The 17,563-nt window shown below is 35.1% G+C and overlaps 1 protein-coding gene across 1 annotated transcript in view; it reads left to right on the forward strand.

The window, feature by feature from the left end:
• Positions 1 to 79: 79 nt before the first annotated feature.
• The window catches only part of LOC111627916, a 28,554-nt gene continuing 11,070 nt past the window's right edge, over positions 80 to 17,563 (forward strand). Inside the window, exon 1 of the mRNA XM_023371597.1 lies at positions 80 to 8,297. The gene's annotated coding sequence lies outside the window, so the exon portion shown is untranslated. The remainder of the gene's footprint in view (positions 8,298 to 17,563) is intronic.

Consider the following 17,563-nt stretch of genomic DNA (forward strand, 5'->3'; position numbering starts at 1 on the left):
GTCAATCGGCTGATCGTTGAGTCATTCTTGACCTCGGCTTGGAGTCAACCGATCGATGCAGACCGGGCGGACACGTCAGACTAGATGTGCTCTTCTTGACTGCATTGTGAGGGTATAGCTCCTGGGAAACCCTGGTGTGACGGTCTATGGGAGTCTCCCATGTGACGGCATCCCCTTGTTGGGCCCCATGGAGGGTGGGGTCACTGGGAGCTGAATTAATATTACATAATCATGGATCATCAAAAAACCAAAACTACAGACAATGCTACAAAGAAACAAATCATTTCCAGTCAGCCAACCTACTTCATAGTCCATGCTACTGGACAAACACCTCTATCAAAATGTTCTCCTTTTCTGATCCAGAAACTGTTTGAATCTACAGTTGGAAATTTGAAAAAAATACAAAAATTGAGGTCAGGAGATCTGCTTCTAGAAACAACCTCACCTCAACAATCTGCAAAACTTTTGGCAATTAAGACACTTGGAGATATAGAGGTAACTGTCACCCCACATGGAAGTCTAAACTCATCACGTGGTGTGATATCAGAGATCGATCTGATGTCTGAGGATGAATCAGATATTCAGATTGGTGTTGCTGATCAAGGTGTAACTGCTGTTCGACGCATCTCCATTCATCGAGACGGCAAGTTAATTTCTACAAAACATTTAATCATGACATTTAATCAACTGACATTACCATGTTCTCTTACAACAGGATATTTGCGCTTTTCGGTTCGTTCATATATTTTAAATTTGCCGCTCTGCTTCAAATATCAGCGGTTTGGACATTCCTAAACATGCTTATGTTTAGGAATGAGGCAAAAGCTTATGTGCACAGTGTGGAATGTAAGGCCACCAGAGTACTGAGTGTACCAGTACTTTATGCTGTGTAAACTGTAAAGATGCTCATTTTTCCTACTCCCGATAATGCCCTGCATGGCAGAGAGAAACAGAGATTCAGCGGGTGAAAACTATCAACAATTAAGCTTACTCAGAGGCTTAGTGCATGGTCACATCAAGTGCATCACTTAAGCCGAAGACATTGCTGCAATTTTAAAATCCACAGAGACATGCAGAGTTCAGACAGATATTTTTGTTTCTCTAAAAGAATCTTTTGCTTGTGATGCAAAATGTTTGCTGATACCATCCACTCAAACAGCAGAAAAGGAGAGCAAGAAGAACAAAACACCCCTACTTAAAACATGGGTAATAACAAGAAATGTGGGTTTTAAAAAAGGAGAATAAGAACACACTAAAAACAAAAATTGAAAGCAGCGTTTTTTAAACGTAGGAACTTAGAGGCTCAGTCTATGATTGTGTTCTGTGACTTTTCTGATGAGGAGACTAACAAGGAGGTTACAAAACCAATGTTTTCTTTAAAAGAGAAACCCCCTGTTTAATTTAAGAGGGATAGCCTTGCAAAGAATGCTGCCTCAAACAGATAATGGATTATAAAATAATCCAATGGAACTGTTGTGGTTTCTGCAACAACTTCTCTGACCTTAAACACTTGACATTACCTACCATTTCTCTGTGCATGGCACTTTAGGAGACTCATTTGAAACCTGGAGAAAGAATTACTTCAAAAGGATTCGATCTCTACCGCAAGGATGATGATAGCCACAATTGTGCCAGTGGAGGTGTGGCTATTGTTGTGTTTTTGTACTTATTATGTGTGTATTTATTATTATTGCTGTTGTTATTTATTTATTATTATCATATGCTATGTATCATGTTTAAAATTATTTTTAACCATTCGCTTTGGCGCAGCATAGCCTATATGGCTCTTGTGCCAAAAAACAAAAACGAAACAAACAAATTGCATCCCATCCTTGCCGGTACAAATAACAACTGATTTGCAAGCTGTGGCAGTCAGAATTTCTATTGGATTAACTGTCACGGTTTGTTTTATATACTTGCCACCAGATGTCAAAGTCAATGAGGATGAATTGGATGCATTGGTTGAACAGCTCCTGACTCCATTTCTTTTACTTGGTGATTTCAATTGTCACAATCCAATGTGGGGCAGTCTCGACATCACCCGTCGAGTCAGAGCTATTTAAAGGTTTATAAATAATTAACAACTATATTTATTTAATACTGGAGAAGTGACATACTTCCATGCTCCAACAAGAGCATTCACTTTCATTGATTTATCCTTAGTCAGTCTAAACCTGTTGTCAGCATTTACGTGGGAGGTTGGATCTAATCCACTTTCTAGTGACCATTTACCAATATTTATACTAAAATATCATGGCAGAGAAAACTGTGAAACAGCCTGTTTACTACACTGGAAACTTGAAACGGCATATTGGCCTGCATTCTCCTTTTTGGCTGACATCACTGTGGAAATGGTCAATACTGCAGATATCGATGCAGTTGAGTTTGTCACTTCAACAAAGGATGCTTCTACTTTCGTCAAAGGAAGTGGCTCTTTTATCAGTTTTTCCACGTTAGAAAACCGTGAATTTCTTATTAAAACAAAAGAATATTTTTCTACAAAAATTTAACTTAAATTTTAAATTATTTAGACCCATGGGCTATTCAGATCTCACAATTAAAACTTTTAAGCAAAATTTTTCACTTCATTTCTAAACTACACATGAAAATTTCGGTGCCTTCTGGTTATTTAAAATGTTCCGTGTTGGTTTTACTGAATTTAAAGATTTGTGATAGTTTATCGGTAAAAAGTATCTCTTGTTTCACTACAACTATAATAATTTATAAACAACAGAACTGAAATTATAACTTTTTATTAAAAAATACATAAATCACAAAAAATGTACAAAAAGATACAAATAATATTTTATATTATCACGTTAAATATGAAATATTTTACAAATGATTTAAAATGATTTTGAATTCACTGTGTGTTTTCCAGAAAAGCCACCAGACCTTGCCAATTATTGTTGTCTTCAACCCATATCATTAATTTATTTTCGATATATCAGCTTAACGCTTCTGTGATTTGATTGACGACTTCAGGGTTATTTAATCTGTAATTCATGAGAGTTATCTCTCTAGCGATCACAAATAACTCTACGCCCTTCGAAGTGGGTTATTGTCCGTGGTGAGGGAACCTTTCAGAGATGGTTTAGAAACTTCTGTTTACCATTCCTGGAATCTGAACACCCATCCACGTGTTTGCTGTGCATTGTATCCCATATGCCAAATAGGGGGATCCTGGTAGTTGAGCTTAACAACCTCCACTTTTACAACTAATAAAAATTAACATAATCTAACGTTTTCGGTCAAATGAATTGTTGGTAAAGTGTAGTTATAATAGGTGTACAAGTTAATTATGAATTTGAAAATATCCATGCTGTCTATTACAGGTTACCAGTTATCTGGGATGTGAAATGTATTCAGAAATTCATACGAGCCTTTATCCTCTGCCTGATGCACTTGTGGAATGAACATGGCTCCATTATATTGCAGGCTGATGTTCGCCCTCTGGAATGTGGAACAAGGAGCTTCTGCAGGCAGGGTAGGCTAACTACTGTTCGAATTGGACTTTGCTGCACAGTAACGATAATTCGGATAATTCTGTTAATGCACTTTATGCAATTTTTTAGCTTTGTGCTAACCGAGGGGGCTGAAGCGGAGAGCTTCTCCCCAGTTAATGGCTTGGCTGTCAGGAAATGGCTATAGGAGGGCTAAAGGAGTGGGAGGCGTAATGAAGTCGTGATGAGATGTTGGTAGTAGTTAACAAGAGTAATTAAATTAGGAATAACATATTTAATATAAACATAAAAATAATACAAATACAGTAAAATTACCCATTAATTCTAAACAAAATGTAAGCAATAATTATAATAAATTTCGAGTCGCGACAATATCGGACAACTGATGTCCGTCTATCCCGTAAGTGGGACCACCAAAGGTCCTCGACACAAAATAATTCTAAGTCTTACCCAAAGGAACAGATAAATAAATTCAAAGTCCCGAGTATATTGAGCGACAATAATTTCTAAGTCCCGAGTATACCGAGAGAGAGTGAAGTAAAAACAATCTAAGTATTTACCTCTTTAGGTCGGCGATCAAAAACTTTGAAGTCCTTCCAGAGTAGACGCTTGTAGTCTTCTTTTTCCGATGATCGCCTCGAGATCTCTGATCATTCCTGTTTTATACTTTTTTAGCGTGGGAAATCTCGGGGACTCTTCTAACGCAAACTGTCACTTCTCCCAATTTATGTCAGTCTCCCCTGTCATGGGTGACGACAATGCAGACATTGCTTGACTAATTAATGTTAAATTCGTCATCACCTGGGGAGATGACTGACTATTTTTGGTTATGATTCTCTCCGCAAAGTTCACCCTTGTAGGTGTTCTCTTGTCCACCCTCAACACAGGAACACATGTTTGTTTTTGTTAATTGGTCATACTGCAGACTCTTCGTAATAGAGTAGTCTCCTGGGGAGAGGGGAGTTCTTTTGCGGTTGCCTCGGACGACTTTGTCTGTCAAGAAGGTTGTCGCTAGAAACTACGCAGTTCATCGTCTGGGGGCTATTCCTTGGGCAACGGGGTGAGAATGGGAGAAATAACGGAAATAATGATGGAAGAAGTATACAACTTTGTTTCATATTAAATAAAACTTTCATATGAGAGTCAGATTTTCACAGAATTCTATGTCAACATAAAATGTATCCTCAGGGAGTCACACCTGTCATGTCTTTCCATGGATGATAAGGGCAAGAGTTTCACTTTGTGTCCCCCGACAAAGGAAACATGCTCTTTCGTGATAATTTCTGATTTACTACTTCATCTCTTACTGACTGCATAAAAGGTTGCAAAATGAACAATTCCTTTGTACTTACAAAATTAAATATATATGTATAGCTCTATGACAAAATAATCTCTGCATACTTGCAAAGAAGCAGAAAGGAGGGGACAAATCTTAAGACTCCAGGTAGTCCATTAAAAAGAGGTATTGCCACACAGAAAAATGTATAATTCGAATTAAAATTAACCACCTATCCTGGTAGATGATAAGAGAGGTCGGGTTCAAACACGGAGAGCGAGGAAGCGAGCGAAGTCTGTTTTGATGGTCCACATTATTTCCGTCAGTTCCTTTCTCCACTATGGGAGGGTCCAAACCAAGTAAAGGGAGTAAATGATACGAAGGAAAATTCTCATAGGCATAGTTCAAGTTGGGAAAAAATAATAAAATATACTTCCTTATCTCAAGATAATTCCTTACTTGTTGATTGTCATTTGAATTAGAATAGGTTTGAATAGGTCATTAGCAGAGGAGGTAGAGGTAGAACATGAGGTTATGACTTGATTGACAACTCAACTGACAAAGGGCCCAATCTTCAATCAGTGAGGATGATCAAAGAGATTAAAAAATTTCGAAAACAAAAATAGTAAAATTTGCAGCATCGTGTATTTCCATTTCCAATATTTCCCTCTTCTAAATTGGAGGAGAAGGAATAGTTTGATAAGAACAGTCCAAATCAGAAGTCCATACTAAAAATACTATTCCTCCAACCCTTTTTTTTTTCTTTTTAAACAGTTTCTAAAGGAGACACACCAAAAACAGGGTAGGTTACTAAAACACTCCGTGTGGAAAGTATAAAGCATGTCCATCATCCACAGCTCCTCGAAAGGAAAATGATAAGACAACTGATAAGAAAAAAAATAGTTATTTGTACCGTTCCCTTTTCCAGTTCTGGTCAAGTTTGCTTTATTACTGGTGATACACCCAAATATCTACATAGAGGACATTTGGTGGTTCGGTCAGGTTTAGTTGTCTATTGAGACAATCTTTCTTTATCAGAGATTAATCATAGAAAAACTGATTCTTGTTTGGCTCACTTGAGAGATTGATTCGGATAACAAGGAAGAAACGCCCAGACAATGCCCTCAGTTAGGAGAACGTCGAAGGCTCCCAGTTCTGTTCCTCAGAAAGGAAACGGCCAAGAAGAAATGTGAGGTTATCTACACTGTATCTCTTCGCAGGTCTGGTCAAAATCATAACTTCACTGGTGATCGTATAAAGTTCTGGTGAAAAAGAAAACTTTTAAGGTCATATCTCTAGTTCAGTTCAGGTCATAAGTAGATGTGATAATAAGGTACCTGGGGATACATCCAACAGACAAATTTCCATAACACAACAATATCTTGAGGATAGTTGGAAACCCAAATGTTACTGTAGTTGGGTCAAAACCAAGGGATACAACACAACTATCTTGTAATAAAAGTTTGTAGAACGGGATATAATAAAATAAAATTTTTCAATAATTGTTGTCACTTCATTAGATTGTAATATTGGAAGGGAAGACCACCATTTCCTCAACGTATATATATATATATATATAATCTTCCATCCATTCGTGTTTTAAGAGAGAAGTAAAATAGTTAAATTTACCCTGAGACTCAACTGTTGAAAAGCCTCAATATTTTCAATGGGAAGTGTGATCACAAAATACAGATGAACACAGAGTAAAAAGGACCTGTTCTTTATTTATCTCTGTTACTTCTTTAGTAGTTTCTGTTCTAAATCTTAAAGAAATTTCCCAATTTTACTTTCAAAATAAGTGTGAGGGATTATTTTGTACGTTTCCCAATCCTAACCAATCAAAGGAGTAACAATTCTCTATGGATTTCAAAAATAAACACTAGAAATTATCAACGACCAAAAATAACATCTACATACATATATTTGCCGTGTTTTATACAGTAACCAACGGTAATATGGGGGAGTCAAGGAAAATTAAACAACTAGATATATACACATATACATATATAATACTAATATGTGTATCTTAAGGCCAAATTATCACTTAGTTAACTTAACAAATTAATACTCCAAAAGATCCAAAAGAGGACAGTTGTAATCCATCCATGGAGATGATGATCTACTAGCGGTGGGAGAAATATATCTAGGGATGCGACTATGAGTAGGTCTAGGCATTACCCAAAGTTGCTCTGGGATGGGACCTTGACTTCTAAGTGCATATGGAGTGACTTCTTCCGGTTCTTCGTCTGATCGGGCACTTTTACTCTGTCTCGGATTCTTTGTCGCTTTCAGATTCTTCTGAACGTACTTCAGCCGAAGGGATCATAGCTGACTAAGGTTAATATAAATTTGTCCCAGGGATCGGGAATATATTTAGGTTCTTCCTGTTTTTCTTTTTTTATTTCTTCGTCTGCTTGATCTATCATTCGCTGAGGTTTAACTTTAAATTCCATAGGAGCAGTTGCAGGTTTAATTCTGTCGGCATGTACTTTTATATTCTTTTTCATTTTTATATTCTCTATTTCTTAATTAACTGGACTTAAAACTTCAATAATTCTATATGGGCCTGACCACCGGGAACAAGTTTTCTCTTTATTCCTTGTGGAACTACTACTACTATTAAATAAACTCTATATCCCATCTGATAATGAGGTGGCTTGTTTTGTTTTCTTTGCCTTTCTTGTTTTATTTTTGCAGCTTCTTCCTCATACATTTTTTCTGTCTGATGTGCGAGTTTCATTCTCTGCTTTAATTCCGATGCATAATTTTATTCTATATCATAAGAGATGGTTGTGAGACTTTCAATTAAATGGTAAGGATAGGTAGGATCTCTTTAGTATAATAAATAGAATGGGCTCTCATTTGTAGAAGCGTGTACAGCCGTTTTATAGGCGAATAGTGCATAGGGATCCACTCATCCCAATCTCTTCGATCTGCTGATACGTAGTGAGATAAAATATCCACGATCATCTTATTAAACCTTTCAACTATTCCGTTACAAGCTGGATGATATGCCGTTGTTAACAACCTTTTAATCTGCAACATTTCACATACTTCTGTAAACATTTTTTAAACCAAATTAGTTCTTCTGTTTGTTAATAATTTTGTTGGCGTAGAATAACATATTATTATGTTAGTGACGAAAGCTTTTGCTATCGTTTTACTACTAACATTTGGTAAAGGAATTGCTTCCGCATAACGACTAAAATGATCAACAAAAACTAAAATATATTTGTGTTTATTTGTAGTAAGTGGTAAAGGTCCGATTATATTCTCCATTTCTTGATCAACACTTTACAACTTAAGTACAGCGTGTCTGGATGCTGGATCCAATCCACTATCAAGCTTTGCATTTGTGCACCGGTGCATTTTGAACTTTCCCTGTTCAAAGTTTGTATGTAGATGCTTATGAGCCTCCACTATCTCTCAGGAGAGAACAGTTGTCTCTTTTTTATTACATTAAACAAAAATCTCAGAAAAAACTTACAGCTGATTGTCCAGGTACTCAGCTGAAAAGATTATTTGCCGCTCGGACGAGTTGTGTCCCTACATTCGACATAAGTATGGAGAATGTAAGCAGCACGATTGACCTAGACGTAAGCCAACATTTCACATGTTGAGATTAATAGTATTCCACCTTGGTCAACTTCACTGATCGATGTAGATTTAAGCTTAAAGCAGTTCCCTAAAGAAACCACACCAGACTACGTCTATAGACAGCACTTTGCAGAAGTTCAGCATCGTAACAGGAATTTAATTTCTATATACACCGATGGATCTAAATCGGATAACTATGTTGTCTTAGCCTTTGTTTGCCAGGATAAAATTGTGGCAGAACAAATAGCACCAAATTCTTCCATCTTTTCTGCGGAGTTGCAGGCTATTTATTTAGCCTTAAAGTATATAAATCGGAAAGGTCATCGTTGCTGTGTGATTTACACTGACTCAGTTAGTGCACTTCAGGCTTTGATCTCATGTGAACCTAGTTCTCACTCTATAGTGATTAAAATTCGTAAATTGTTTTGCTATCTTACTGCGAATGATTTCTTTGTAAAATTCTGTTGGGTCCCAGGCCATGTAGGTATAAAAGGAAATGAAGATGCTGACGCAGCTGCAAAGTCAGCTAGTCCTTCACAGCATACAATGCATACTGAAGGAGGGGATTTGAAACTAGTCGTTAAAAGGCGACTAGCAGAGAGATGGCAAGTTATGTGGAATGCACAAATCTACAATAAACTACATGAGATCAAACTGATGATAGCAGATTGGACACATAATAGGCAGTATGTTAGGAGATTTGAGGTAGTCCTTACTCAGTTGAGAATTGGACACACTCGACTAACTCATCAATACCTTTTGAAGGGTGATGATCAATTGGTATGTCAGTATTGCAATTGTACTGTAAGTGTTAAACACATACTTTGCAATTGCGTTGCTCTTGATATGAAGAAGGAACATAAACAAGCCAAATTAAAATAATAATATAACAAGAAGACAAAATAAAATACGAAATTGTTCAATATAATAATAATTTAAATTATATTTGTTACTTATTTATTAAATATCGTAAGGAGAACAATGTTTTTTAAAGTATTTGTGGTAATAACAAACTTTTTAATAATATTCAATCTTAGACACCAAAAGAAGTTGAATGTCTAAATAATTGTAGTTCTAGTTTTTAAAAAGATTTTTTTTTCTATCCATTCACTTTTAAATATAAATAATTTGTTATACGTTGTGAAATAATTTAATAAATTTTGTAACTATGTTTGATCTAGTCAGTTTAATCCAATGGTTTTTCGTCTGTAAAATTTAATCCATGAATTTTTTTGCTAGTAAAATATACTTGATACTTTTTAACAGAATCTATATAAATGTCTATTACAACTTCTAAAGGACTGTGTAATGTTTTTATGGCCAACTGTTGATAAATAATTTTATGATCTTCTACTTGAAATGCTTCAAAATCTATTAGAATCACATTCTGCAATTTTATATATTTGGATTATGAATTATTTTATGTATGTGAGATTAGCCGAGGGTCCCTTCCAAGGGTTAGGTTAGGTTAGGTTAGGTGATTTATCTTTTGAAATAATTGAATCATATTTTTTTGTTTGTTGTTTTTATGCAAATTTTGCATTTTAGAAGTAAATGTGTTATGAATAGTCATTGTTGTGAATTTGTAAAAGATGAGTAACTAATTTTATTAAGGTGATAAATCAGATTGGATAAAAGCCTACAAATGTCTTGCTAATTTCTGGATCTCCTAATTCTAGTGTCCATAGTGTAATAGTATTGTGAGAATCGGGGTTTTAGCATCAAAGCTCAAACCGTTTTCCGACAACGGGAAGGTGAGTCCCGCTCACAGGGTCAGTGGATGGCAATTTAGGAGGGCGAAAATCGAGTGGGAGGTTGCGGATAAGTCGATAAGGTGTTGACAGAGTACGAGTAAACACGCATGATTAAGATATAATATAAATTTAATTAGTATATACCATATAAAAGGGTTACAAATACTAAGAATAATAATAATGTCAAAATCAAACCGATATTACAATAGTAGGTTAGTCGGATTATATCTTGGGTATTTCGACTGAGGATAGTCTCTGATCCTCTTTAATATTCTTTTCGCGGAATTAGCCCTAATCCACCTGAGAGGAAAGAGAGAGTTCTACTTACTAAGTTGTAGCTTGTAGAATCTAACTGTGTCGTCTGTCTTTGGCGGTCAGCTATGAGGATTGTCAATCCGTTATTTCCTTCTAAGTTGGAGGCCACACCGATACTGGCCAGGAGCCCTCTTTATACTAAATTTGAGGGGGTGAGAACTATGACGTTATTCATGATTTATCCGCACACCTGCTAGTGTGTTGATATTTGGATCTAGCTAGTTCGGACAAATGACTCAGAGAAGTTTGTTTAATTTATTGTTATTGGTGTCAAGATGATATGATTTTATGATATAAATTTCTATAAGTTTGATGGCTCTCATCCATAAATTAACAATCATTTGACAATAATTTCTTTAACCTGGTCAACTATTTAGATATTGTTTATATCAAACTTCGTGTTTGACTCTGAACAAGGCGATTTATTGTCGTAACCACGTGTTATGTGCAATCAAAGGGGTGATAAGAAACATCTCTTCTTTTTTTCTTGTTGATACTAACGTCTCTAGAATTACCTTTTAACAAATAAAGGAGATTTCGTTTATTGATATTTTAACATTCTCTTTTTTTTCTTACTCGGGGAGAGCGTCTCGGTCATTGACCGCAGAAGCCCCCTTTTCTCTTTTACTAGGAAAATTCCTAGATTTACTGTTCTAAAACAGAAAAAGGGTTTCGGACCTTCACAGTATCCACTTTTTGGTAGTCGGCATAAATATTCCGATTGATGGATTTCTATTGTATTACGATATTTTAAAAAGCACATGATGTTAACTGTCTGCAGTAAAGATTTTTTAAATCTTGAGTTTATACTAAGATTGAGATTCTGTTTGAAGACAGTCATACGCTTTCCAGCAATCACTAATAACTGTTGTCCCCAAAAGCACTCACTCTTAGGATCGCAAGTAACGTTTGGCTATTGCGTGTTTCTACCAGTACCAGAATTATTTTACGAGACTTTCTCTCGATAGTCCCAAAGATCCACTGACCTTTGATTATTTTCCCTTTAATGAACTTCCACCATCTGATTTTTTTCTCACCTACTTCAACCACCTGGCCTTCTCTGAGTTTCCCTGTTCAGGAGGACACATTGCGGATGCATACTGCTTTGTAAAGAGTACCAATTTACAATGGTTTGCTTTGAAAGGCTTAGAAATCGATTTAGCTGAGATTGTCTCGGAGGCTTCCATACCAATAAGGATAAAATAAATTGTCACAGGGTAACGAGAAAGATTTGAATGTTCGAAAAAAGTCCCTTCTCATATTAACTTGCTCCACCTTGCCGGTACAAATAACAACTGATTTGCAAGCTGTGGCAGTGAGAATTTCTATTGGAGTAACTGTCACAGTTTGTTCTATATACTTGTCACAAGATGTCAAAGTCAATGAGGATGAATTGGATGCATTAGTTTAACAGCTGCCTACTTTATTCCTTTTACTGAGTGATTTTAATGGGCATAATCCAATGTGGGGCAGTTAATACATCAACTGCTGAGGCAGAGCCATTGAAAGATTCATAGGCAATCACCAACTATATTTATTTAATACTGGAGAAGTGACATACTTTCATGCCCCAAAAAGAACGTTCACTGCCATTGATCTATCATTAGCAAGTCCAAACCTGTTTTCAGCATGTATATGGGAGGTTGGATGTAATCCACTGTTTAGTGACCACTTCCCAATATTTCTAAAATACTGTCTAAAAATTAGAACGTTGAATAATCGAGAAAAGTTACAATCAAAAACGAAATGATCACTCAAAATCAAATTGGAATTAAAGTCGATAAGTGCGATCTATTTGTTCTCATGACTAAGTCAAATTATAAGTCAAAACAAACAGAAATATGTATGGCAAAAGAAAACCCAGAGAGTTATTTTAAGAGACTTGTGAAGTATGAGCTGGATGATCTCATCTCTACTGAGCTTGAAGCTTGTTTAGTTGAGCTTTCAACTGATTCGATTAATTTTAGTTCTTTTTCTTTGGGAACTTTGTTGGTCACATTCCTTCCTTATTAAAGTATTTTTTTCTTAATGTAGGTTGTCCTAACTAACTCTTTCCTTTCAATGGAAGTCTTAATTCATGTCTTTCCCTATAGTATGAGGGAAAAGAAATTCAATCATTCTGCAGTGAACCCTTCGGAAAATATCACAAGTAGTACTTCTCTGAGGACTTTTTGGAAGTTGGATGTCTTCTCATGATAATTTCTTTATTTTCTTTTCACAATTTCGTTTTCCACAACGATGTTTGATTGTAAAAATTGCATATAGAAGTAAGATTAGTATGTCTAAACTTTTAAGGACAATCCATATGGTCGGGGTTGGTTGAAAAGAGTAGGACAGGTAGGAAGTAACAACATTTATAGTACTCTTTTGCTTCTCAATTTTGGATTGAGAATCTTTCTTTTTCTTTTGTACCACATAAATGAAAAGTCTTTCAGAAAACATCTGCTTAGTTCCAGGTAACTTAGCGAGAATCTTGTATGTTCCAAGGAGAATAAATGATAGGAAAACAATTTCTCAAAAGGACATGTCTTTAGATGAAACTTGTAAATAGCTCTTTCGTGGCATCAGATAACATAAATGAAATGATTTTGATTTTGCTGTTACCCAGTTTTTCAGGAGATACGACCAAGGGTTTAGTGGGAACTCTGTTTGTCACATGCCTTCCTTATTAAATTATTCTTTCCTTAATGTAGGTTGTCCTAACTAACTTGTTCTCCTTTCAATGGAAGTCTTAATTCATGTTTTTCCCGTTAGAAGGAGGAAAAAGAAATTCAATCATTCTGCAGTGAACCCTTTGGAAAATATCACAAGTAGTATTTTAGAATAATGTTAAGAAATACGAAAGTCAGAATGCAACATTGTGCTCTATGAGTTTAATCTTACATACACGGTGGGTGATCAGGAACAAGAGTCTCTGTCTTTACTGAATACAAAGGTGACACATCTCTCATTGATGTGTAGATAATTCCATTGTCTCCAAAATTCACAAAAAGAGATTAAAACTGCAACAAGAATCTTCCAATTTGTCTCCACTTTAATTTCAGCAAGACTATCCTGTAATGAAACCAGATGAAAATACAATCCATTGTTTCAGTTCTGGTCAGTTTTCTCCTTCCTGGACGTCAAATTTAATATTTTTTAAAGGCGGATACATTGTTTGGTTCAGGACTTTTTTTTTTCTTTTGTTTAATTGTATTGCTATGCCTAACAAACACCTTCAACGTAAAAAGAAAATTAGATGAGAGGATTCAAATGCAAGTTAGACGCTTTCAATCAAGAAATGATATGGAAGGATGAACTATTTTCTGTCTTGGATTTAGAAAAACATTGCCCAAATATTTACAAAATTTATCAACGGTAGGCCTTTAAAGAAGTTGAAGACCTTGATGAATTTAAACCAATATGCTGGAAGATTAACTCTCGACCCTGATCTGGAGTAGGGTTACCTACCTATGGGTTGTGAGAAATGATCAGAACCCAAGATAAAATCAATTATTCAAATCTTTATTAAAATGGAAATAAACAGTAATAGATACATTCATTTCGATCTTTCCCTCATCGTGATCAACAACTATGCCTGGAAAGAAAAAGGTTCTTTACTCCACCCTTTTCATAAGGAGTATCCATATTAGAATCATTAAGTAACATGGTCCGACCTCTAAATACTAGGTTAGCGTCTAAATCACTTCAGGTAGCTATATTTTGAAAAACTTGTGCTTGATGAAAGTAGAAATATATTTTTCAAACACCAGTTAAACTTCAGGTCAAATGAAAGTTTTCACTTTGTGGTCCCAAGATGAAGGGAATGTACTCTCGGTGGTCCAAGGAATATTGCCCTCATTCTTTATTGACTGCCTAAAATGAATCATGTTTTCTTTATCTCTCTTAGAGTAAAATTGTTTATAAAATCAAATGGTAATATATTTAAGAAGTAGAAATAAATATGCAAATGTTTCCTTTTGTTCCAGCTCGATGGTACTCAACTAATGAAGTGCCCAATCTTTACCAGTGAGGATGATTCTGATAAACAGGAAAAAGTCAGAGACAAAATAGTTAAGTTTCTGGTCTCACCCACGAGATGCAATGACCTTTGAGTTAGACTGAAGGAGGGCTCAATCTTCAGTTATGCAGGGAGAACAATACAAACAGATTTGGATAAAAAGGAGGAACGTATTGTCTTCTGTTCAAACAACTCGACTCTTCTAAAGAAAATAGAAGATGGGTGACCAGATCATCTAATAGTGAAGAGTAATAGCTCATAACTGCATCCTGAAGTTTCTACAAAATGAAATATTAGTTTTCTTGCTTATCCATCAAATTAGGGAAAAAGGAATTGTCAGATTCAAAGGTCTCAAGTTTTAAAGGTTCAAAGTTGAAAAATAATAATAATAATTAAGATCTCAACTCCCTCATCTTCAGAATTTTCCTTCGGATAGACACACCAAAAACAGGAGAGATTATCAAACTATCCTTTCACTGGAGACTTGGTGAAAAAGTCTTAAGTTCTAGGTTTTAGTTCTGCTCATCAAACAGAATAGAAAGAGACCTATGCAGAAAAGTATTGCCATAAAGAGAAATCCGACACACGAAAGGCAGCCCGCCAGAAAAAGGTAGCCTTAGGGAAGACGATATCATACCCAAAATACTAAGGTTTTCCTCCAGGTAATAACGAACAGTGATTTGAATTGTTCTCCCTGTGATGTAGAGAACGGTTGCGGCCCTTTGCTAATTTAATTGATGAGGTGATCCCACACCTGACACCACTGAGAGACTAGTCGAGGGTACCTACTAAGGGTACCACTTACACGACTCAGAATCGCGAGATTCAGTCTCTGAACTTTTTCTAGGAGATCTGTTATTTATGTTTAAACTAATCTAGAGGATTAATTGTAGATCTAGTCAGGATTCCTTGACACCAGTTAATCAGTTATTTTAAATGCGGATTAACACACATTATCCTTAAACTTGGGATTCAAAGTAATTAAGGAAACTTGAATGAAAATGAATGTGTAATAAGAACTAAGCATACCTTTAACATTTTATAAAACAAATCAAAACATTTAATGAATCAACTAAAAAAATATACAAGGAATGAATATAATCTAAATCTTAACCTAACGTAATCTATCTTATTCCTAAACCTGACGCGTGAGAGAGTTTACATCGATCTATCAGAGCTTATATTACCTTCACTGTATCTTTCATATTTGTTTATGTGAGGATCTTCTTTCTTCTTTAAGTATTTTCTCTTCTTCTATTTTCTATGGGAAGTTTTTTAAATCTACTTTCCTTTCAACGATCTTGGCATATGCTATATCTTTAGTTTAACATTTTTGTATGACTTCTTTGGATGCACAATCTATGTCGTATATCAAATTCCTACATATGGCAATACCTTCTTCAGCGGACTGCGTATGTCAGATTTCTTGCGTGGCAATATTTCGTTTCGACGGACTGCCTTTATCGTATGTTGGACTTATTTCGTAAGGCAAACTTCCTTTGATGGACTGCCTCGAATGGCGGGGAAAATGTCCCTTTTATTTGGTCTTCAGTAACGTGTGCAAAACTCGACTCATCATGAGTTGGCCTGGGAAAGGGAATCAAATTCCTTTCAAAAATCTGATGTTTCCTCTGCTTTTAGATAAAATCTTGTTGTAGTTTAAAATATTATTTTCTGTTATTTTAAATTTTTTCTCCAACTTATTATTTTGATTAAAATGACCCTCCCCTGAACTTTCAGATCTCACACTAAGACAATTAAAAGATGATTACAAATTTGATCATCAAAATTTATTAAAATGAGTTTGACCTAGTGGTAATTCAGAAACACTTGTTAATTGGTTGTTTGACATAGGTCTCTGTCCCCTTTATCAACGCCAAGTCCACCCTCTTTGTAATAAGCCATCATCAGACTCTATCCATGATAACTGGAGTATTACGTTGTCTGATAAATCTTAGTTATTGGTGCTATCATCTCCTATTTCGTACTCTTTGTAGAGTTGGCGACACATTGTTTCACTAAATTTATCACACATTTATACAGATGAAAACAAGGAATTATAAATCATTTGAACAGTTTGTAAATAAATTTTATTTTAACAATAAGTTTAATATATTGTGTTCGGCTATCAAATTTATCCTAATGTCAGAGTAAAATTTTATCGAAAATTGTAAACAAAGATAATGCCTATATCAAAAACTGTATTATAATACCCTGTATTAATTTTAATAAAAAAATAAATTTAATGCATACCATTTGGAAATTTTTGAGAGTTGAAATCTAATTTATATTAAAATATCTCAATTAAATATAGACATATACAAAGAAAAACGATATTTATTATAAATTATTTTAATACTTACTACAGGAGAATTTTTTGTTACCAGAATCTATTTTGTATGTCTAACTGTTAAATTTAAAAAAATAACTTGTTACAACCTAATCTTACTGAACTGTGTGTTAAACAGATTTTCATTGTGAAGTGCAAATGCCTTGAAATCAATGATCACTCATATTAAATAATAATAATAGTAATAAATACTTACCTTCAAAATTTATTAAAACAGAATTCTATATCACAGTAATTTTTCAATATAACAAATGCTTTTAAAATAACTTTTTTTCTATAACTTCTTATTTTGATATATACATAAAAAGTCAATTAACTTTACTAAACCTCTAAAAGACATATTTTAAACATTTACACTGTTGACTAAATTGCTATACATTGCATCAAATTTTCTTCTTCTTTAGGTGTCTTCTGTCAGGAGGTTGACAACCATTTCTTGCCACCATGATCTATCTTGTGCTTCTCTTGAGCACTCTTCATATGTTAAGTATGTCCAATTCCTGATGTTGCTGAATCAGCTGCAAAGTCAGCAAGTACTTTTGAGCATGCAATGCTTATTGAATAAGGTGACTTGAAGCTGGTCATTAAAAAAACGATTAGCAGAGAGATGGCAAAACGTGGAACGTACCAGTCTACAATAAACTACATGAGATTAAACCATTGATAGAAAATTGGACATGTAACATAGTGTATGAAAGGAGATCTGAGGTTATCCTTACCCGTTTGCGAATTGGGCATACTTGATTGACTCGTCAATACCTTTTGAAGGGTGATTACCTGCATTTCAGCATATGGGTATCTACACGG

Source organism: Centruroides sculpturatus, unplaced genomic scaffold, assembly GCF_000671375.1.
Source record: "Centruroides sculpturatus isolate CEXI.00-Female unplaced genomic scaffold, Cexi_2.0 scaffold481, whole genome shotgun sequence".
Lineage (NCBI taxonomy): Eukaryota > Metazoa > Arthropoda > Arachnida > Scorpiones > Buthidae > Centruroides > Centruroides sculpturatus.